This window comes from Hylaeus anthracinus, unplaced genomic scaffold (genome assembly GCF_026225885.1).
Source record: "Hylaeus anthracinus isolate JK02 unplaced genomic scaffold, UHH_iyHylAnth1.0_haploid 5, whole genome shotgun sequence".
In the NCBI taxonomy this organism is placed as follows: domain Eukaryota; kingdom Metazoa; phylum Arthropoda; class Insecta; order Hymenoptera; family Colletidae; genus Hylaeus; species Hylaeus anthracinus.
Window position 1 is genome coordinate 4046661 of NW_026535322.1, and position 23356 is coordinate 4070016.

General features: G+C 47.6%; 1 protein-coding gene across 1 annotated transcript in view; it reads right to left on the reverse strand.

The window, feature by feature from the left end:
* Positions 1-22240, reverse strand: part of LOC128895946 (frizzled-2-like) — a 96650-nt gene extending 74410 nt beyond the window's left edge. Inside the window, exon 1 of the mRNA XM_054158987.1 lies at positions 21969-22240. The gene's annotated coding sequence lies outside the window, so the exon portion shown is untranslated. The remainder of the gene's footprint in view (positions 1-21968) is intronic.
* Between the last annotated feature and the right edge of the window lie 1116 nt (positions 22241-23356).

Genomic DNA, 23356 nt, shown 5'->3' on the forward strand with positions numbered 1-23356 from the left:
CTCTCTCTCTCTCTCTCTCTCTCTCTCTCTCTCTCTCTCTCTCTCTCACACACTTTCACACACGCGCACTCGACTCTTTTTTTCGAAGCTCGAAGAAGAAAAAGAAAAAGAGGACCAAGAAGAGTGTACCGCCAGAGGTAATCAAAGGGGTAGGTGTATATTCGTGGGTACTTTAACCCCCCTCCCCCCTGGCTTCAACTGCAACGGTGGCTCTCGAGGTACACGAGGAACACGCGGGAGCGTTGCCGAACAATCGTTTCGGGAGCTTTGAAGTTTCCTCGGCTCCACGCCCCCGCCTCGTCGGTTCTATCGTCGGGTGTACGCGCTACGCGTAGGGGACCCTGAACGCGTATGGCGTCGGGCACGGGATACGCGACATGGGCACAGGGGAGGGCGCTGAGGACCGACCAGGGGGAGGGAAATAGGTCCCGGACTCTCCACCCACGGTTACACAGAACACGATAATGTCGTCGAACGTGCCTCTGTCACGCAAAGAGCGATGCTCGCGTTGGAGACGGAAGAGGGCACGGATGTTCAAGGAGCTAATTACCAGTATTTTTCCCTCGGAGATTCGCACGATGGTCATCGTAGTTGGATGGTACCTGCTTTGATTTATCCCTCCGCGGTATCCGCACGAGTCTGGCAGGCTTTGTGACGCGATAGGTGTACTCCGGGGGCTGTCTTCTGTGTCGCAGGGGGCTAATCAACCAAAAAGAAACCTCTTCCTCCTTTCATCTCTCTCGCACCGTTGGGCTCGCGCACGTTTTTCGTTCGTTGTCTCCTCTGGTTCTTCCGAGGCACCCCGTGTGGTCGTCGGCACGCGTTTCTTTCGCGGCTGGGTCGCGAGAGGAAAGCCTTTGGGCTCCCGATGCCGCCGTATGCAGAAAACATCGCGGAAGTGCCCACTCATTGTCCCCAGGAGTGGCGGTCGAGTGCAGCTTTGCCGACGACGGGGTAATTAGTTCGTATTATACTTTGTGACATCGCCTGGCCGATGAAGCCGAAGAGGATCTCCTCCCTTTCGTGTTTTACTATCCGCCTCGCTCCGCCGCCCGTCGGTGCAACTCTCCTCCTCGAATCCAATTACGATTTCGGTCCACGAGCCTCCTCGTCGGTTCTCGCATTGGACGGTTGGACCGTTCCGCGTGCGAGCGCGGATCAAACGTCCTCCCTCTTTCGCGCGTTTTCTTTCTCTCTCTTTCTTTCTTTTGCTCTGTTCGATCCGTTGGGTAGTCATGAATAACTTCCGCCGTGTCTGACATCGACAACGACGTTACGAAGGTGTTGAGATAGGATTTCCTATCGACGTCCGATGAAACTGGAGATACGAGCTCTCGGTTTTCAATACAATTTTGTTACGAATTTTTGACTCAATGTCAGTTCCACACAAGAAGTGTACAGAGCTTCGTGGGATTTTATATTGTAGATTATATTTCATAGAAATTCTCGTGCTCCAAAGGACGTTAGAAACACGCTACTCGTTTATTAATAACATTGGCGTTACGATGCGATGGAGGAAGCCTCTTTGTCAGCAAAAGATCGGCTAGTGGCCCGGGCGAAGCGTATGTGAGCGTACTCGAGAGTAAAGGGTCCAGTTACAAACATCCTCGTCGAACCATCCACAGAGAGGTGTTCTATCTTTTTGTGGTTGCGCGTCGACCGAACGGGGATGCAACGAACTCGTCGGCCTACGGCGAACGCTCGATGAACTCCTCCGTCAGAGGCGACACGATTTTCCAGGGCTTCGCCATATTGGCCCGGGCTTTTCCCCGCGAAAATAACCTCTCGTTAACGTCGAATCGGATCGGACACACGGGACGAACCACGGCCTCAAAGACATCATCGCGCGGCATAATTTTCCGTCAGAGAGAACACTGCACGCTTCGTTGCCCTCGGATTTGAAAATTTCCCGAGGGCCACGCTTCTGTTCTCCTTCTGTCCGCTCTGTTTGACTCGCGACTTCGTCGAGGAACGTGAACGGAGTCGAGGGTTCGTCGATGAAACGGCGTCAGGAGGATGAGAACGGGGGTGGGAGATGGAAAAAACTTGCGAGACGACGATCGAAGCGAATCGGGGATGAAGACCCAGGTCGTGTCTAAGAAACCCCGGGAAAAAGTGTATTCTCTTCGTGTTCCCTTGTTCGTCGGCTGTCAGCGACGTCGCCCCTTTTTTGCTTACTTTTTTTCAACGAACCGCGCCGTATCTCGCGACGCACCCCCGCGTTATGAGCCATCCAGCTGAAAATGGCATCTCGTTGGACGTCCGTGAGAAAAATCGTGAGAGACGCGAGAGACGCACAAAACCCTTGCGCTGCATTCGAGGCCGACCCCATCGTCTGAGATGTGTTTTTGTATCGAAACACCGAATGTGATGTTTCAAGGAAAAATGTAGAATTCGGTTTGAGGTGATATCGGGTTTCCTAGCAAATCTCGATCATTTCGAAGCCATAACGATAGATATTGAATTGGAAATTGAAATGAATTCCTCGCGTGGAGTATCTACCTAGATGAAACTCGGAAGCGAAAACAACTCTCATTTACTGGCAGAAATTGGTACTTTCAGTTTGAGTAGTTCCTACGGTGGAGAGAATTTATACCAAACTCCGTGTAGCGGCAGGAGAGATTTTTTGAAGTTTTAATAAAGTAGAAAGAAGAAAACTGTGAGAAAAGAGTAGAGAGTATACTCTTTCGACCAAGCTTCCCGTTTATCTTTTAATCAAATGAAAATTTCATATTTACTCTGTTCACGAACCCAGACATCGATAGAATTAAAAAAGTTATCTAGCATGTGTTTACCATTCTTCCAGAGATCTTGCTTGTTGGATCTGAAAGAAAACGGAAATTTTCGAAACGTCGCGAATTAAGAGAACGTTTCCTGTCTGTAAAATCCACCCACTTGGAAATTCGAGCTGAAGGGGTCAACGCGTTCAATTTCCGTCCAACTTGTTAATTTCGTTTGAGCCGTCTCGACAACTGCTGCCGCGGCAGAGACGATTTTATGGGAATTCAGGATCCTCTTCCTCCCCATTTCCGCACCGCACTACATCTGTTTCGCGTACCACTAATACGCAAACTTAACCTCCGGCTCGTCTACGTATCCAATTGCGAGAGCGAACGTGAAAATTGCTGAAGCAGCATCTGGAGCATCGGTCTCGATCCTCGTTCCCCGTCCCTGTGGTAAATGAGCTCGCGAGCCTACGCGGCAGAAACTAACCAACATTTTCATCGGTCTACTCTGCTCTCTTGAAACAATCGCGTGAACCTGAAGAGGCGTATAAATTCCAATGGCGTCTGAAAGTCCACCGAGGCGTTGGGTCACGCTATTCGATGCTCGTAACGTCCAAGTTAATTCCGGAATGGGCTCCGGTGGGAACCCACTTTATCTTCTTGTGTTTATGGTCGCTTCGTCGGTAGTTGATCAAATTAATTATTTTGTAATTGTTTTAAATAGAATGCGTGATCATCTTCGGGATCGATAATAGTTATAAAAACATTAAAGGGGTGCTATCATTAACGGGAAATTGCGACTGGAATCCCGACAAATAAATTAAAGAATCAGGGAAAAGGTACGTCCGTTTGTTTGGTTACACGAATTGATTCTGCGGCATCGATCGCTACCTGTTTTTTTCTATTTTTCCTCTCGTTGGAGTTCGGTGGCCAGACATCTGCCCGACTGAATAAATCATTCGAGCGATCGAGTATTCGCTCGCGATCCTCTCGCACGGATTTCCTGCCGCTAAAATTGCAAACAAATAGCCGGCGAACTCAATTCACCGAAAAAACTTGCGGCGTTAAAAGTAAACCAACGATCACCAGTAGTCGGTCGCTACGAATTAGAAATTTCTATCTTTGGGCATTTTTTCCGTTTATTTCATTCGTTTAAAAATAGGGAGGTCTCATTTTGTTAACATTGATCGTTTTCTAAAATGCTGAGGAGGCTCCGGAACTTGAGGGTGGGAAACGTTTGTAGATGCTTGCTCAGACCAGGACGATTATAAATTATAAAGAAAGCAACGTGTCCAGGCGCGCTCAGACACGAAGTCGTAACGTCGTTCGTAGACAGGGTCTGTGCACGGGGGCGCGAGGGTCCACGGGCTCTCTCACCCTTTCGCGCCCTTCTTGCATCCATTCTTTTCCTCCTGCATCGGCGCACGCACGATGCCCGCGCGCACACGTCCGCGTCGACGGCCGCCGCGTCGATGAATTCTTTGATCCGCACTGTAATTAGTTGGTGGCAAGCAATGCAGCCGCCGCCCCCTGTTGCCCTCCCCCTCCCCCTCCCCCCCCCGGCCCCGGAACAGCAGAAGCTGGCGAGCAGCGGGGGCTGGGGTAGCGAAAATGTTTGAGTGGCGATCAAAGTAGTACGACTCTGCCCTGTGCCGGGCTCACCGGGGGCAGCAGCCGAGGGTGCTAAGGAAAGAAGAGAGGGGAGCAGAGGGAGTCCACCCCCGTCGACGACGCCGCCACGCGCTATTGCCGACTAGGGCCGCCATTGGCGTAGCTTCCCATGACTTTCTTCTTCTTCTTCTTCTTCTTCTTCTTCCTTCCTCTACCCTTCCCTGTAACTTATCCTCGACATAATCGCAGACCTCCACGCATTTCCTTTTTACTTTTCATACAGGAACATGACGATTGCTTTTCATTTCGATTCCAACAATGCTTTCTTAGTCTCGAGGAAGAACATAATAATTCTCTATATATCCAATATTATTCTCTACATTCCAATATATATACGATATAATTCTCTATATTCCAATCGTAGTTTTGATCGTATTTAACGAGGAGAGATTTATCTTCGGAAGTTTTCAACTGGATAAGAATTTTTCCCTTGGCGCATCCGACGTCGATGCACTCGATGTATGGAGGGTACGTTGGGATCAGCGTGAAAGATTCTCCCAGGGCTGATCGAACCGTGACAAAGAACGGTCAAAATAATTCGAGAGAGTACTACGCCAGTGTCAGAGGGCGCCGTATGACACGTCGAGTGCGGCACTCCGCGCCCTCAAAGCACCGCCGCCATCGACGTCGTCGTCGTCGACGTCGTCCTTGTCGTCGCAACGGCGTCCTGTAACGGCATTGCTTCCACGGAGACGCGTATCGGTGTGGGAAAATTTAATGCATCCGCGGGAAGAGCGACGATGGATAAACGGAACGGCACTCGACGACGTCGCCGCGAATGCAACATGGTTCCATTCTCGAAAGCGACACGGTTTCGGGATCACGGCTCGGGGTGGAATCATATTTGCTGTAACATTTCGCTGAGCAGAGAATTGTATTGTCTGCGGAGCGTGAAAACTGCTGCTGGAAACTGTTAAGGTATCTCAGAATAGCGCATGAATCGGGTGAACGATGAAAAATGTTTTCGCAAAAAACGAGGCTGACGAGGATTTTGATGAATCTATGCGGGTTTCTAGGACGACCCAAAATAAAGGATAGCACCTATGCATTCAATATTTCATCTCTTGTTGCTGTCTTGAAAAGTATCGCTGAGAGGAAGACTCCTAAACAAATTTTTTACAAATGAAATGGAACGAGTTCGAAATACGAAGTGTAGAATATTAATATGTTTAAGAAATCGAAGAGAATTAATTGTTGAAAAACACGGGTGCCAAGTAATCAGAATTTCTTAATTATTTGAAGTACTCGCTAAAGTAGTTACGATCTCTGACGTTACCTTCTACACGGTGAAAGCCCAGATTAATTATTCCAACCGTTCTCTCTATCTCGTCAGAGCGTTTTCCGAACCCTTTTACTAAACCTAATGTTTGGATAACCTTAGATGATACGAGGAACATCGCAGGGAAGCGGACTGAAACGGTCGGAAATATTTTCAACGAACGCGCGACGAGCGAGGAGGAAATCCGTTTCAAGGAGCTAGGGATGACGGAAGACCGAAGCGCATTAGGTGTATGCACACGCGTGTACACGAGCGATTTTATGCTCGCCAACCCTCCTTTCCTGCGCGGCGTAAACCCTCAGACACGAGAGGGAGGCAGCAGGATGGGGTTGCACTTTCAGACGTGAATTTTCACGAAGCGAATAAAGCGTGTTTAAGTCCGTGTTTTCGTGACGCTTGCTCGCCGCTATGCTCAAGTAATATCTTAATCCTCTTACACGAGAGAATGGTAACCCAAACTCTGAACGGCCGGTGCAGAAAAATGGGGCGGAAGAACGAGTTAAGCCTGGCCTGGGATTTCTGATCGCAAGATCCGCGCGAGCCCGTGATTTAGTAACTAGGATCTAGTAACCAAGCTGCTTTGGCGAAACATTATCTTGTTTGCTTTTAATTTGTTTCGGACTCCTTGTGAGTTTAATCCATAATCCGGGTACCTAGATTGGTGTTATATTTTCGAAATTACTCCAGCACAGGATTTACGAGTATTCATATTATAAGGATTATTACTAGTAATAATTATTTTAAATAAATATATCATTATAAATAAGCAGGAAAAACTTTGACCTTAACTTTCTCTAAAACGAAGTCCCATAGATTTCCCCTTCAGTTTCACATGTACAATCGTTATCTTTTGTTACTCTCTCGTATCATTCATCACCGGACACCCTAACACGCAATTTTACTAAAACGCACGGTCCCTCGCGTCTGCTTCGAACAAAAGTTCGAATCGCGTGTACTCCAAAACGTAGACTTCCGAGAACAAAATATTACTCTACATTTTTCAGTAATTTTCTCTCGTGGAATCACTCTCTCGAACCATTAATCGCTAGGCACCCTGTATTGTCTGCCTTGGAAACGTCGCCTCTGGGTACGGGGAAAAAGTGATACGCAACGCGAAGTTCCCGGGGGGCGCGGCAAAAGGTCGATTTAAAATTTAAAGTGGCTCATGAAACGACGATCCATCGAAGCCCAGGGTCCTCTCGAGTTTAGCGCTTCGTCCCTCCGCCCCTCTAGAAGCGTTGTAACCGCGATCGATTCGTTGGAGCGCGCCGCGCGCGAATTCCGACGACGCCAACCGGGACAAGCAACCCCATGCTCTCCTCTCCACCCACGACATTAATGCACCGAAACGTAGTTACAGTTTGTAACTCTATTTTGAGGGACATGCACGAGCTACGCCCCTCTTCACCCGCGTTCCTCTATGGCGGATCCGCTCATCCCCGTGGTCCACCCTCTCCGCAATATTCTGCGGCACAGATAACGTTAACGGTTACGACGACGTCCTGGAACGAGGAGGGGAACGACCAGGGACAACACAGACTCCACCGTAGGGCTCCTCTCTATATATAATTTCAGAATTACCGTCTCCACCCTTGTCCAAGTCTCTCGCTCGCTCCTGCACGCGAAACGCCCCGCAACATCTGTGTCGCAATTATTCGGTGCACGCTCTTGTAAGTGTTCGCGGGGTGATCGATCGACGACGGCCAACCGATCGTTTAAAGAGGTCCGAGGACGCGATGGGGATAAAGGGGTTATACAGAAGCTGGACGTTTACCGGAAGATGATCCGTTCCGTAGCCAGAGGCATATAACACGCCTGGAGCCATCGATCCTCATCCTGGAGAGAAATTGATATGATTTTAGAGGACACTGCTCGAAAGTTGTTGCTTCTGGCATGCAATGCGTAGAATGAAACTCGCCGAATATCTCCGTGATCATACTCACAAAACTACAGCTATACTATAAGCATTTGCATCCACGTGAATAGTAATATTTTTGTAATAAAATTCAGTCCACCTTTGGCAGAGGCCTCTACTTTGAAGGTGATTCATTGCGTCGCAATCAAGCCTGATTTTCTTTCCACTAAAGCCGCGTCGATTCAAAACCTCGATCGTGAGAAGGAGCTGGAATCTAAATCTCTGCAGATAACGTCGCTCTGGACGGTTGGCGTACGATCGACCACAGCGGTGCAGCGTTCGCAGGGAAAATCAGCATGACAAAGAACACGGAAGGAGCCCAGCAGCCGAGGCATTGGCTGCACTGTATACGTTGCAGTTCGAGGGCAAAAGGGTGCGCGGCCGGTGAAATCTGTCACCCGGATGTCAATCAATATTTCGAGGGGCTCGAACCGCCCCCTAACCCCCTTTTTCGCTTTCCCTTGTTCGGGGACCCTCCCCCTAGCCTGGGTATTTCAGTCTCCTGACGCTACGTACACGTAGACGAGCGGTCCAGAGCCCAGCAGCCGTCGTTGCGTTCGTTTCGCATGGCCCTACGCGGTGATTAATTTTCACTAGGAAATTAATCAGACGGAAAGAATTTGTCGCGCATGGACGCACCGTGCAATGATCCGACGGCAGATGGGAAGACAGCAACGAGGATTCGAGAGCACGACGCCCTGGCTCTCCTTAATTTACGACAACCACCGCCGCCGTTGCGAACGTTTCATAAATCACGGACAGGTTGCTCGAATATCGAGCCTACGACGGTTTATTCGTTATTTACGACCTGCTCTCCTACTCTGCGAGACACCTTGCATCTATCGTTAGATGGTTTCGCTTCTTTCGAATTTGATTTATTCATTGTGGGACGAATATTTTCGTACGGAAAGAAATATGGGCGAGGGGACGGTAGGTGAAAGAAGCTATTGAAATAAAAGTATCGAGTTCAGGTTACTCGGTTTGCGCATTGGTAATAATTTCTCTCTACTTAAATTAATTTTACGTTTACCCTGATTTCTTATTTATTCTTTAAAGAAAAATCAATAGAAGGTGAAAATAAAAAAAAATCGATCTAATTTTGCCTCCTCATCGCGTTTCGATCGGATAAAACTGAAGACGCGAGTACCAGGTGACCGAAATCCGTGCTGAAAGTCCTCCCTATCCGTCAGAGTTAAAAATACCCACGCTCGATATTGGCTCGAATTCGCGATGAAGCGCAAATTGTGCGCCATTGTAGCACATCTGCATCGGTATTCCGGATCTTGGAATATTTTTCGTTGCGATTTCCCGTGCATGTCGCATATTCTATGCACCGTGGGAAGGGCATGAGAATCGAGGAACTGAAAAGGGAGGAGAAAACTCGGCGAGAGAGCGAGACAGAACGGAAACAGGAGAAAATTAACCCGTCGCGAGCGTACTCCAGTCGCGGAAAAAGAAAACACACTAGCGAAATGTAAAGCGCACTCGAGATTCTGTAATCGCGTTATACATATCTCGTAATCCTCTTTCTCGAGCGTTTGTGCTCGCCTCGCGAGTTGGAGAATGTGTATCAGAACGATTCAGTGTTCCGCGAAACCTGTAACCGGTAATTAAAATTATCTCGACGATTCTTAATTAACACAAATCAATTATTTCTCTATCGTCGTCCAGTAAGTCGTACATTGGCAACGCGTACCAACGTTCTTGCTCTAACTATGTTTAGCCCGACCATTCGTTTACGAGCCTGGCTCGTGATATTCGTGTTTGGGCCAAAATCTTCATCGCGGGTCAGACTCGTCAAAGTACGGCAAGGGGTTAAGAGCAAGCGTAGGGCACAAATTATAATTCGACCTCGACCGATTATCGATGTTATACTCGATAACGAGTAGTATCAAGTGACCCGTGGCTCGAATTAATCGAACCGAATAACATCGGGTTTTTGCAAAAACAGATACACGCAGCTCGCAATTATGCGATACGTACCGTCCATGGGAGACTAGTGCGGCGCGAAATCGAAACACGATCGGGTTTCGAGAACGAAACGTAATTTCCACCGGTCGACACTGCTCGTTATACATTCTGCCAGAGATACTCGATTTTGCCCGACTCGATGCACAATATTTTCCTTCGTCTCTCACGCGAACAAGCACGGACGTTCGAGTTCAAATATTTGAATATGCCCATGTCCTATAAGCCGATTCAAATTTTATCCTTAGAACAAAGTTAATTTCTCGTATTATTATAAAGCTTCCCCAAGAAAAGGATAGCTGTTATCGATACTCTACCAGAATGACTCTACAGTGTTCGAAACTCACGACTTACGACGTTCCTCTCGACAGGAAACGATAGGTGAACGCGAAAGCACTCGAAAGCCTGCGCAAAATGAAGACAGAGCTGGTTTCGGTCATCCCAGCCTGATGTCTCGACTTAACACATCGAGAGTACGGACGCGGGGTTTGTTTGCTATCCACTCCGCTATCTAATAACGCGCAATTAGAGTCCAGGGTATAATTACAATTAATACCTGGCACGAATTACCGCTTCCGACTAAACGCTTTCGATAAACAGGTTCCAGGACGTTCCTCGTAGCGTCGACAAACGCGTTCAAGTACACCCAACACTGATAATTCACCTGATGGAACCTTCCCGACGAAATGCGGCGCGCTCGTTATCGCGCACGGTTTCTATTTACCGTCGAGTTAGCCAGGTATAATCTGTTGCAAGGTGCACGATCTCATGCTGCCGTCGCAATATACCGTTATCGATACCTGGAACGGCGTAACGATTAACATAATCACTGTCCCGACGGAAACTCTCTCTGCTTCGGTACGATTAACTTTTTAGTTGCTGATGCATCTTGGCCTTGGGAACCTTGGCCGTGCTGCAGTGTGTTATTAAGGCCTGTCCCTCCCCTCGGGGGGGGGGCCGACATTACGCCAGAAAATATTCATGCTTCCTCCACGGATTCCAGTATTACCCGAGGCTTTTCAGCTCGTCAAACGATTCAATCGAGCTACGTTCGCCGGGCTGTCCCGCAGGACGCGAGTCTGAGAATTATTAATTCATCGCGAATAATTTCAACCTGTAATCTTCACCGTAGACCGATGATTTTCAGTGGCACTTATAAACTATGTGTCTCAAAGCTATTATTTACAGTGCCCCGGTAGCGGAGCTACCTATCGCCCCGATTCTTTTATTTAAGCGTGAATAAATCGCGAAGAATGTTCATAAAGACGTTCGTTAGTGTGCGACGAAAATAATTTTCGCGTTTTGCAATCCGATTCATTCGAAGAAAGCGTTGACCCCAATCGGAGCAACGACCCTTAACATGGCTCAACTGTCGGTTGGCTGGTCGATGCTCCAAGAAACCATTATCTGTCCGGGGTGGTATCTGGTGAACTTCCGTTGCGAAAGCTCGAGCGAACGTACCGTTGTTTTCACGGTCGAGCAACTTCGAATCACGTTACATAGCAGACGCAACAGATAAGGAAGGAAATCGCCCGGTCGCTGGGATAAAGACGACGAGCTGCTCCCGTTGCGACTCTCGCGATCCGCAGGACGATGATTGCCTCCGACGGTGGAGGCAATTGAAGATGTGACAACGGCTGGACGCTTCTGAATCATGTCACACGTCAAATGAATGCTCGGAAACTGTCAGCCAGGTCCAATTACGTCTTCATACCAATGGGAGCCATCGTTACGCCTGTCCCACGCGCAGAGCTGACTCGCGACAGGTTCGATGGTGAGCGTTGAAAATTATCCGATCGGTTTTATCACACGATCGTAACGAACAGTCCCGTTTACGTCATCCTGTGTAAGTGGGCCCGGGTGTCTGTGGTCCCCGTGACACATAGAAGCAATTTTACGACCCTCCGGTAGCTAATTGCGATACAGACACGTCGACCCACATAGGGCTGCGCTGCGCGGCCGTATCGTGAGATTGCTACTCGATCTCGACCGCTGCCGATTGCTCCTTATACTGTACGACCCGATCATCCAATTAGCGAATACTTCTACGGGGAGGAAGCACCCGTTGACGATTATTAACCCCTTCGCTAACGGATGAATCCGCGGCTGTGGCGATACACGATAAATCGTGGTTGGATCGATAGCGATATGAAGGCATCGCAGGTGGAGTTTTTGAGTTGTACGGAAAACTCGTGGCGTTTCTAGCGCATGGTAACATAAACATGATTTGAAATTTAGACCTAACCCAGACCTATATATTATTCTAACCAGGAATAGAACCTGAAGTGACGTGAATTCACGTCAGTGATCGCGAATCTATTAAAATTCTCTGGAGAAATAAGAATTCTTAAGGGGTGCCCTGTTTCTATCTTTCTTCACATTTTAAGGTTATTTGTGTAACATAACGTGCGTTGTGTGGAGCTAGAGCAAGGTGTCCATAGCTTCCGAACAATATTCAGACGCGTTACGCCGTAACGGTAATGCCCCATCTGGCTCTGGTCGGTAAATAGCGTGGTTTGGTCCAGGCGTCCCGTTAGAATATTATAAAATTACCACTTAACACGACAGTTTACGAACATGCGCCCACGACACCGGGCACATCTTAATTTACGCGTCCGCCGCCGGTTGCAGTCGCCGCTCGCACGGTAGAATTCACGGAACTGCTCATTTTCTACAGCGATCACGAGCCAGTTAGGGGGACCACCGGTCGAAATTTATTCCAGCTCACGGATCCATCCGATAATTGTTCGTTCCTGAGTACTGTCGCCACCCGCCCCCGCGTATTTCAGCACACGTGGAGACACACATCCGCTTGGCGCTCACCGGGAACACCCAACTAGCAATCTCCGATTTCGATGAAGCTTAGCATATAGATGGAGCATTAATAACTTTTCTACTCTTTTTTTTTTTTTTTTGTTATGAGCTGATGCCACACCTTTTCTAGCTACAATGGTGTTCAAAATGTTCAACAAGTATATCTGACGAAGCAAAAAGTATTCGTGTGCTAGAGTTACGTAAAAATCAGAGACTATCGATTGTGTAACGTTAGAAGCTATCACTTGAAGAAACAAGTCGGAACTAAACCTAGACGATACCACATTCTCCGCGAACTGTTCCGTCTATCTTTGGCTAGCAGACGTCAGCTCAGACGCCGAACTTTATCGTGTTCGCTTTAAGTTGGAACTATCGACAAGATAGATAACTTTTCAATAGACACGTCGTGAGTATTTAATAAGATCACCGGCACCGCGACGGAAAATGTCACTTCTATTGGCTCGATAATTCATAGAGTAGAGGTCAAATGAATACGTGTTCTGACGACGAAGGCTAGCTAATAACTGAATCATGGTTTCTAATAGTCTTCCACTTATATCACGTAAACGATGACAGTAGAGATAAACCATGTAATTTTCAGCTGTAAATAATAAGTGTTCGCGTCTGTCGTGCCGAATATGTAATTGCACGCCAATTTAAAAATAACGATAAGCAGACAACGAGAGAAAAGATTATGTCAATTATGGTTCGCAATGGTTCTCGTGAAACTAAAATAGCTGATTTGATCGGAATATTCATCGCAAGTTATTAATGTCGATAACTCACGAGGGTTTAAACTCTTGGACTCTTCCACCGATAAAGCAGCATGTTTTTTAAGTTCGTTACCCTTTCTTAAAGTTTATCTTTATTTAAGACATTTCAAACAAATAAGCTGTTCATTTTTTTGTCTCTACTACCCTCACTTTTGCAACTTATTCTGCAAAACGAACAACCGTACGAACCCTGTCTGCGATCCGTAACAGTCCTGGGAGGTAAGGAATTAATCACGAAGTACCCGCGGAACGTCAAATGCCGCAGTCGTCGGCGCATATCGATTTCTTTGTTTCATCCGTAGCCAGACATCTTCAACGGAACAGTATCGCGGGGATGACTCAGGGAGACAGGAATCCCAGGGAGTGGATGAGGCGAACGGATGTTGACCTCCCTTACGAGACTCGCACGAGACGCCAATAAGAAAATGTTCGCGAATGAGCCAGCCAGCAAGCTCTTCGAGGAAGCGGACGCGCGACGAATTACCAACTGGCAACTCTAACCGCTTGAAAATCGGAAATGATAATCCTAGAACGCCTCGCTGAGGTCTACTAGAGGAAATCTTTGGTAGAGGTGATAAACGACCGTCAGTATTTCATGATCGCTAAAGTGAAAGTGACCGAATCACCTGCTACTGTGCGCTGTCACGTGTCGCATCCTGATCGAAGGACGAAAAGCGTGCGTCTAGTCCCGTTTCTGTCATCGTCATGTCAACGAGCGATAAATCGACCGTTAAACGCTCGTAAAACTCGCACCCCACAGCCACTTGTAGCCTCCGTCGGAACCTGGGGTTGTTGGTAGATGGCTCATCTTCGAGATTCCTCTGCTCGATTCGGATGTACTAAATTAACGACGCCACCCGTGGCGTGTGCGAGGGTACCACGCTTTTCGCGTTCGACGAGGGACTCGTGAAAATATTGATAAAGAAAGCCAACCCCGACTGCTTGCTACCGTTTACGAGCATTTACAGGTGGCAAACGATCCCTTGACCGAGTTTACGATAATAGGTACAGTCTCCTTCTTTTCGTTGCTCTATAGTTTGAATACTGTTTACATTTGTATATCTGTTCGAACCCAGTGGCCTACAGCTCGGGTACCTCGGGATCGCTAATCTCGTACTGTGGCTGCGTATGCGCATGCTACAGCCCCTGAGGGCTAAAAATTAGGGATTGGCAAGGCTGAACGTCGTCAAAGCTAGAGAAATTGGGATATTATGCCGCAAAGACATTCGAGAACGGTTTGGCAATACGACGAATCCCATGGAAATGAAAGGGAATAAAAATGGAGAAACGCGAGGATGCAATCGAATAAACATCGCGGTCTCTCGTCACGTTGGCGAGTTGAAACCAGGAGAAGCGATGACATTGACAGCGATGAATGGTGTGTCGTGACTTGTTTCTCGATCGTCGCGCATGCATCTTTGCGCGCCATTTCCTCTACAAGAAAAGTATCCTTGTTACGGACACGTATACACTCTAACCGCTCGCTGGCGACCTCTCTGTGTTCTAAATCGATAAACTATAGTTCGAGGCATGACGTTATTTACGTATTTAAATTTACCGAGAGGGAGGCTGGATTTTGATAGACACGTCGTACTCCATTGGTACGTTTGAACGCGAGGACAAGCTTCTAGAGCCTAGTAGCTAGAGCTCTCTACGCATCCAGGCTGAGGACTTGGTAATGACAGCCAGCGAGTACACGCTCTATGGATCCTCGAGCGCGTGAGACTGAACAGCCGGTGGATTCGTTCAAGACACTCTATACCAGGGGTGCACAACTTAAACGACGCCACGGAACGAATCAAGCAACTACACCTCAGAAGCAAGCTATCAGTATTATAATAGAAGATCTAAAAAAAGCTGAACAAAGTGTCGACGAATGAAGGAATTAATAGAACGTTTAAGATTAGGGGAGATCACGAACTTTGAAGAGAAGGGAGTTGTAATGAGGCTTGGCACCCTTTGCACTCCTCGCCATTTCGTTGCAAAATGTGCGAACATCCGAGTACAAAGGGATAAAATTGACGTTTGTATCTAACGGTCCAGCCCAGGCCAAGCCACAACAAACAGAATTTTCTTACTCGAATAAGTTCGCCACATTAAATCATTCGATGGATCGTGTGTTGTGCGTCCCTGCTCGGACGCCTAAAGTACTCTACGACGCCCACGGAAGCAATGAATCGACGTTTTGCGTCGTATCTGCTGACGATGCGAGCAGTTTTTTTTTCCAGCCAGAGCTGAGAAACCGTTGCGTCCTCGTTTCGAACTCGATCGACGTAAAGGGATTTATGCGGACGCTTTTTCGTCGCATGATTCGCGTTCGGTTATCTGCTCGTTCAAGAATAGTGGCGTTCAGGGCTTGAGATAACGATAAACCAATCTATCCTTCCCTCGCGGAAACCATTCTAAAGTAAACATCGAGGGATACGGAAGCCTAAACAAATCTTTCGCCTTGTACGCGTGACGTTTCCTCGACGACCCGCTGAAGTCATCGATCTTATTTCCAACTATCTGCTCCAGGGTTTGCATTCAGTAGCAAATTTTATTTCACCTTCGACATCCTCTGATTCCTTTTCAATTTGATTCACCGTATTCTCACAGAACCGTCTCGAGTCCCTGTGAACCTAGACGAAAACGAGATTTAGTATTACGCAAGAGTGTTCACAGAAATTGCGTTTGTGTTTCTGCAAGCATATCGTGCGGTGACGTTGTTGGATATATACTAGGTCTCCTAGGTGATCCAGTCCATTAAAAGATCAAGCTGTTCCCGCGCCTCGTACCGGTGAATTCCGATCCATTCTTCGAGAAACTGACCTAAATGCCCAAAGAACGTGCTCGATTTAACCCCCTCTGTTGCGGAACAATATCAAGCGATCTTACCACAATAGCAAGCCCCCTAGAATGATTTAAAAGAGCATCGTTTCGGTCTGGTCCGCGTAATTCATCGAAATAATCTCTGAACAAGTTCGATAACGCGGGCGTCAGGGCATCGATCGTTGAATTATGATTTGGCAAGCAGAAACGGCCGCAAGGGAGGCGAGCGTGAATCGCGGTAACGTTCCTGCCGTACGTATCCAAATATTGGTCCATTACGAGATCATAATGCTCCCTCGCCTCACGTATCAAACTCTCCTTCCAGCCTCCGGAGAGTTTGCCCAGGGATGAATAAGGTAGATTGTGTGTACACGCCGCTCCAAGTGCATTCTGATCTAGGCCACGTTTCCTTTTGTGTCCTGTTATCGGCTCTTGCACCTCGTACAATGGGACCCGAACATTGTGCTCCGAGTTCAACTTCTGTTAGCTGTCTCTGTTATATTATTCGTTTTTCGACGCCGACTACCTTGCCTGAATTGCCTGCTGGATTGCCATTTCACCGGAAAAAATCGTAAAAGTTTCTTATCCGGCGTCTCTCATCCTGCGACACTCGACGGATAAGAACGAGTCTTCTCTTTTATTTCCAATAATATACAGAAGAAATATTTGTATCCTTTCAAAGCACTGCCTTCAGAGCCACTTCTCTTTCGACTGTGCACGGGATATCGTGTCCTTCGAACCAGTCTTCTTTTCCCTTCGGATGCTGCACACTCTAGATACTTTCTATTCATTGTTACCCAGACCTTCTATGTCAAGACGGACTTTTTCATAGCATCTTTCATCACTGTATGTGCTCTAGTTTCCAAAAATATTGCCTTTCCGAAGTAATAGAGGGGTTTCAACGGTAAGTAAAAATAACACATCAAGAACGGGGGCCGATCGATCGAAACGATCAGCGTCGTCTAGTCGCGAATCAGTGACTCGTTTCGGTCTCCCATGAATTGGCTCCGGAATGAATAAGATCGCACGTACACGTACACGTAGCCCAGTATTCGTATTCCAATTTAGGCCGTGTTTCCTCCCGTACCGTATTATTGATTTCCGCCCTTTGTGTCGCGTGATCAAGAAAATTGCCGTCGCGCTGGCGAGGAAGCACATCAATGCCGGGAAACGAGCCCGCCCGAAGGAGGGGATGGCGGTGCACCTACCCCAAGACTAGTAATGCACCATCACACAGCGATAGAGAAACTGCACGCTGAAGTCTCTACCGAGCAGTTCTGCTTTACGACCTTCTCGTTTACATTAGCCAATGATCGACGAACCACTCCGTAATTTGTTAGTATCGTCAGGAATTACTTAAATCACCGAAAGATATCGAGTCATTCATTTATTCATTTAATGTTTTTACTACATAGCTACCGATGTAAGGGTTCTTTCATTCTTGTACGGTTCCTACCGCTACATTATATCATTCAGAAGAAGACAGGAAAGAGTCGTGCAAGAAGATGACCAGTTCGTGGAGAACGAATAATCAGAGATGATATTTTCTAAACACAAGTATTAGAGATCTTTCGACCGTGGAGTGGATCGGATTCTAAAAGATTACGCGAGAAGAGGAGATCCGGTGGAGGGTTGTTTCGGTGAAAGTATAGCGACTTAGGGGGTGACTCAAAGGGACAGTACAGTACAAACTGAGCTCTTACGTTTCAACAAAGAGGAGTTACTCGTTCGGTATATTACACTCGGATGACACGTTGATAGTACAGTCGTTCGTGAAACAAAAGGCACGCCTCACGGCCTCTGCCTAGCAATCTAATTGCTTCCTACAATTACAGTCAGGAACTATGGGCGAAATATACTGTTCGACGATAATTCGAGAATTTCATTTCCTGTAGGTATTACCTGGCAGCATGGACCAGTTAGGAACGACGGAAATAACTTTCTATTTAACAAATTGAGCGGGCAGCTTCATTGCGTTACGCGCAATAAGAGAACTGGACAATATTTTACATTCAATCGTGTAACAAAACATGCCTTTTTTATTGCAATTTAAAGACCGTATTGGCCAATGGTCGATATAAAATAAAATTTCTTTAAAAATGGAGGCTTTGAATTCTTTTAAAGAGGGCTGAAATTCTTTTTATCGGGATAGAATTTTGTTGTATAAAGTGGTTATTTAAACGAGTCGATGGCGCAACGAGTTGTTCGGCATCGATGGATCGGTCAAAAGAGCGATCTTCGAAAAACTAACCACCGTGGCAGGGGAGAAACGGCGTCGCAGGCAAATCGACAACGGCAAGAAGAGTAAGCAGGGATGAAACGCGGAATGGGAAGAGAAGGGAGGAAGAAAAAAGGGAAAACAGAACGCGCCGTCCCGTGGGATCTGTTGGGTATTGTTGAGGGGGTTGTTTGGTTCGTCGCCCGTCGTTGGAGGGCGCCACCGTGTTTCCCTCTCTCGCGCTGCCTCCCTATCCTTCCGACCCTTCTCCGCCACCTCTGTCCATTCCTCTTGCTCGTGACGGGGAGGGGGCACCTTTTCACGGGGGGGTTGGCTCGGGTCTGTCACTTGGTGATGGATGATTCTACCCCAACGCGATCAATTCGCCTACCGCGCGTGTACATGCCTCGGGGGTGAAACTCACCCTCGGCTACGGGAATCGCACTGCTTCCGACCGATCTAGCAGAAAGACGAATTTCTTTCACGCGTTGCCGACTTGGATGCGAAAAAAATTGCACGTATCGAAGAGGTTATGCTAAGAAATGACGTAAGAGGACGCAGGGCGAGGGTTGGTAACCCTTTCGTAACGAAATATTTGTATCACCCTTCATCGAACCTCGAGAGAAGAGCGTCCGTGACCGTTTTCATCTTCGAGACTTTCATCTCCACTTTGAAATTTGTTGAACCAACGAACCAACCTAATCCTTAACAGAATAACTAATTCAAGTGACCTACTCTGTTATCCTAGACTGAAAAACGATATGTCGACGACGGTTCGCGTCTCTCCTTTCGAAGGAAATTGATGGGAGACTCACGGGTTCAGGGACGCGAAAATCATAAGGCTGCGTGACGCAGATACGATACACACCGGTATCGACTAGCCCCGGTGATACCTCGTTGGCATCCAGAGTGATCTAGTGGGTTGCACGAGCGATAACACTGACGTGGCCCTGTCAATGCTGAAAATGCTAATGATAACGATTCATCTTTTCAGAGGGGCGACCCGTCTTCCATCTACTCCTCCTTCCCAACGTCGCTCCGCAGCGCAATCTGATTTGCATAGTAAATTTTAATCAATCTAACCGCGAACAGCGACGCACACATGTGCGTACATGTACGAGCACGCGTGTATGTGTTTGTATTTCTCGCTCGTGGATACGCGGTGAGGGCCAGGTACCAGCGCGATCCTACGAGGTCGGGAGCTTGCGCCTCGCGCTCACCACCCCGTAATTACTTTCCTCTGCCGACACACGTCAATTCAAATTGCTTTCGAATTATCTAACGCTGCGCGTTAGAGCCGTGGCGATAGGCGTAGACAGAGACCGTGGAATAAAAAGAAGCGAAATGAACACAGAAAAACGACATACTCTGGGACGAGACGAGAAGGGAGCAAAGAAGCGGAGTAACTTGGGAAAAAGTGGCGAAGCTCCCATGTTTGCGTTGCGATAGGTTTGACATACTCTCAAAACACGTCCTGAGAAACTCCTGAATTCATGTATAACTGGTACGATACGGTACCGTATAGGTAGTATGGAGTATTCTGTCGGTGTTTTATATTGTCCAGAGACCGATATGTCTTATCTAACGAATGTTCTACCTGTCATCCATTCTAGAATCCAAAACAAGGTTCACTCGCAAACAATGTCCAAAACGAACAAATTCCTCCTACACCGACGAGATCGAGGCGTCGTTAGCGCGACGAGCAACGATTCGAATTGTCCAACGTCGTGTCGAGGGACACAGTCAAAGCAATAAGCGCAGACAGGGACCACGGAATAAAGAGGGAAAAAAAAATAGAAGAACTAGAGACTCCCCGAGTAGACGAGACTGGAGAAAAGGGGTAGACGGAAGAGAAAACGACGAAGCTCCCGTATTCGCCCGTTGCTCCTCGTAACAAGCTCGAGAATTACTCGTGCGACGTTATGTTCTCGGTTACATAGCCACAGGCGTTTAGTTTCATCGGCGTTGGCTGCCAGTCGACCCGGCCAAAGAACTGAAACGACGGTTCTTCGGATTATCGTGCGCGACAAAAGATAACGGGCGCTTATCGCGCCAAAAGGGGGAGAAAAATTCTGTGAAAACGCGGCAGCCGTATTGTCGAGCAACGCTCGCTGGCTTACGCCTTCTATTCCGAGTGGCTCACGAGTAACCGGATTTATGTAGGCAAACGTTGCGCGACGGCGATAAGTCGTATTGTGTGCGCTTCAGCCCGCGTGGAATTCACTGATTTTCAGCGGGCAATAAAGCGCCGCCTTGTTGGATGACATTGCCGATTCTTATCGGGCGCGATGCCAAAGATCGACCCCCGCGACTCGTGGAGTCTTCGACTTTTCGCCGATCAGCGGCGGATAGCGTCCCCAGGCTTTCTTTTATTGTCCCTTGCGTAAGTGGAACGACCGTAGTTATCGGTGACAGTAATTGTTTCGTCGCGTGTTCAAGTGATGCTCGATAAATTTCAACTCGAATTCCAAGGGGCTGTTTCGTTTGGACTGTGCGACTGATTCTTTTGCGGTAGGGGTCGGTGACCTTTAGCTTACTTGTTAACTCGTATTACTTGTCATATTATTTTTATCAACGATAAAATTACGTAAGTTCACCGGCAATTTTCACATGCGTAACTTTGTAAGTACGTAGAAAAATAAATATAGCCAAAGTCTAAATGAAGAAGTTCACGTACAGGGAAGTGTGCCACGAGTCATGACGCGGGCAGGTCGCGGAATTATAAAAGAAACATTTACTATCGAAGGAAACTATACCTTGCGACGTAACAGCGTTATTTTTCAAAATAGCGTAAGGACGACTCCGATGAGCCAGAAATAAGAACGTATGTCTCGATTCGGATGAGTGTGAAAGTTTTAAATAAGAAAACCTAAAAGTGACAGAGAGTAACAAAGAAAGAACAATAAGCTATATTTCGTTTTTCCCACCTAACGGTAGTAGTCGACGTGTCAACTTGGCGTATTTTACCCCGGTTCGCCTCTCAAGAATATTTAAGTATCAAAGCACGAGGGAGGACTTTGCGTTCGCGTGATATCACTGGTATCCCAGATCGATTGTTCATTTACACGAAATTACGTTGGCTATAGAATGCCTATCGCCAGAGTTCGATGAAACTCGAAGGAAACGGCAGCCTTCATTGGCGATCCGACAAATTAGACCGTCGCTTAATCGTCATCGTACGTCATTGCACCTCTATTCATGGAATCATCGAAGCTTCTCGACGCTATTTATTCTGCCAGCGTTGCGGTCCTAACGACAGCAGATGCTTGAGGAAATAGCACATTGAATTCTGATAAACACCGTCGGCTGAAATTATCCGTCGCGACGCTTCACGGGCAATTGCCACTCGCGCTACGACACTGAATGCTCCGATTGAAAACACTATTGAAAAACGAGAAACCGAGGCAAGAAACTCAATTCAAGGAAAATTAGTAGCATCTGGTAGTTCCGAGAATCGAAGGTTTTTCCACAGTACGAACTGAAGCTACCTGTAATGAAAACATTGCGTCACTCGTGCCCGTAAACACTGTGTTGTCTTAACTTTCCTGTCTTTCACGAAACTTCCCAATTCTTGTCTTATAACTTCCCTACTTTGAACATTTTTCAAATCATGTGTATTTCCCCAACACAATCAACTTGCACATCGAATTTTACCTATCGCGATCACTCGCGATCAGAATTTCTATCTACCTAAGCAGATCTCTAGGCAGAACGGAGTTATGAAATTCATCTAAGGCGTCAAAATCGTCGCCTCGTTTGTTTACTTAATTCCTTAAAATACCATACTACTCACCAGTAGAAGAGAAGAGAACTCAACCGAGGATGAACCTGAGAGAGTGGAGGTCTCTTTCTGTTACCGATCTTTCAAAATCACCGGAGTCCGATTTTCGGTTTCACCGAGTCCGATTATCGCGCGCGCACGCACACACTGTCGAGATTGGCGAGAAATCGCGATTAGGGGATGACACTCAAGACGGGGCGACCGGCACTTTTGGCGGTGATAGTGTTCGTTGCGTATATATACGTGTCGGTTAACCTTGAAAAGGCAACCCGGTTGCGACGATACGCGAGGCTGTTTTGGGTGGCGTGCCGGTGCAGCGAGAGCGCGACTCTGGTTACGCCTCCTCGTGACTACCATGCGAACCAGGGAAATCGATAGAATGACCCTGGCACATGCGTGGAATCGTGTCCCCTTGCTCAGGGACCCGCGTAGCAGACCGTAGGAGGAAGTGGAAGAAACGGACGGGGACGACGCCGATGGTGGAGAAAGACGACGCAGGGCAAGGAAGATGAAGAAGAAGAAGAAGAAGAAGAAGGGTACTAGACGATGTCTCTCCCCCAAAGTAATGGGAATTTCTTTTCCATTTGCCGTCCCTGTCCTTTTCACGAGTCCCTGCCTCTGTTTCCATCCTCGAACCCTCTGTCCCCCGCAAGCCCCCCCCCCCCCCCCCTTACAGCCCTTCTGTGCGTCCTATCTCCAGTAGGGCTCTTTGCCCGCTGTTGGAACGCCCTTGCGAAGACTCGTCTCTTCCTCGGTCCGCGCGCGCGTATCGCCTAACAAAGCCTAAGAAGGTCTAGGAAACGTCGAGTTTATCTTTGGCGATGAGAATGGCCGCGGTTACTGCCACCTAATCGTCGAAGTGGTTCGAGGCAATGAGCGCTGTTGCTGCTCTCGAACGTTTCATGAACCGTCGCGATACATTCTGTTTCGCGAATCTCTCATGTTTGCTATGCCATTCAGCTCTGGTTATTGGAATTGTCCTACATACTGGCCATCTAATAGATGCTGTACGCAATCCTTCCGATCGCTGATTGTATCATATTAGAGAATATTATTATTACCTTTATGTTCGTAATCGATAATAGAGTAAAAAATTTCTTAGATGTTCCAAGTAATTGTTTATAAAAAATTGCACAAATGAGCATCGCAGAACCTCCGAAACGTTCGGGCTCTTTATCAGCCGGCTAAGAAGCGCTAACGAGCTTGTTTTATTTCGCGTTTACCCCACCTCCTGGAAGACGCCGGCCGCGGAAAAGGGTCGAGGAGAAAGATCTCGAATCGTCGAGCAGCGCGTTTGCACACCTTCGCTCGCGTTTACCTTTCGCGGTGCGAAACCGACCGAATCGTCGCGACGATCAAAGCGAGGCATAATCCTGAAACTTATTCTCGGTTAATTAAAC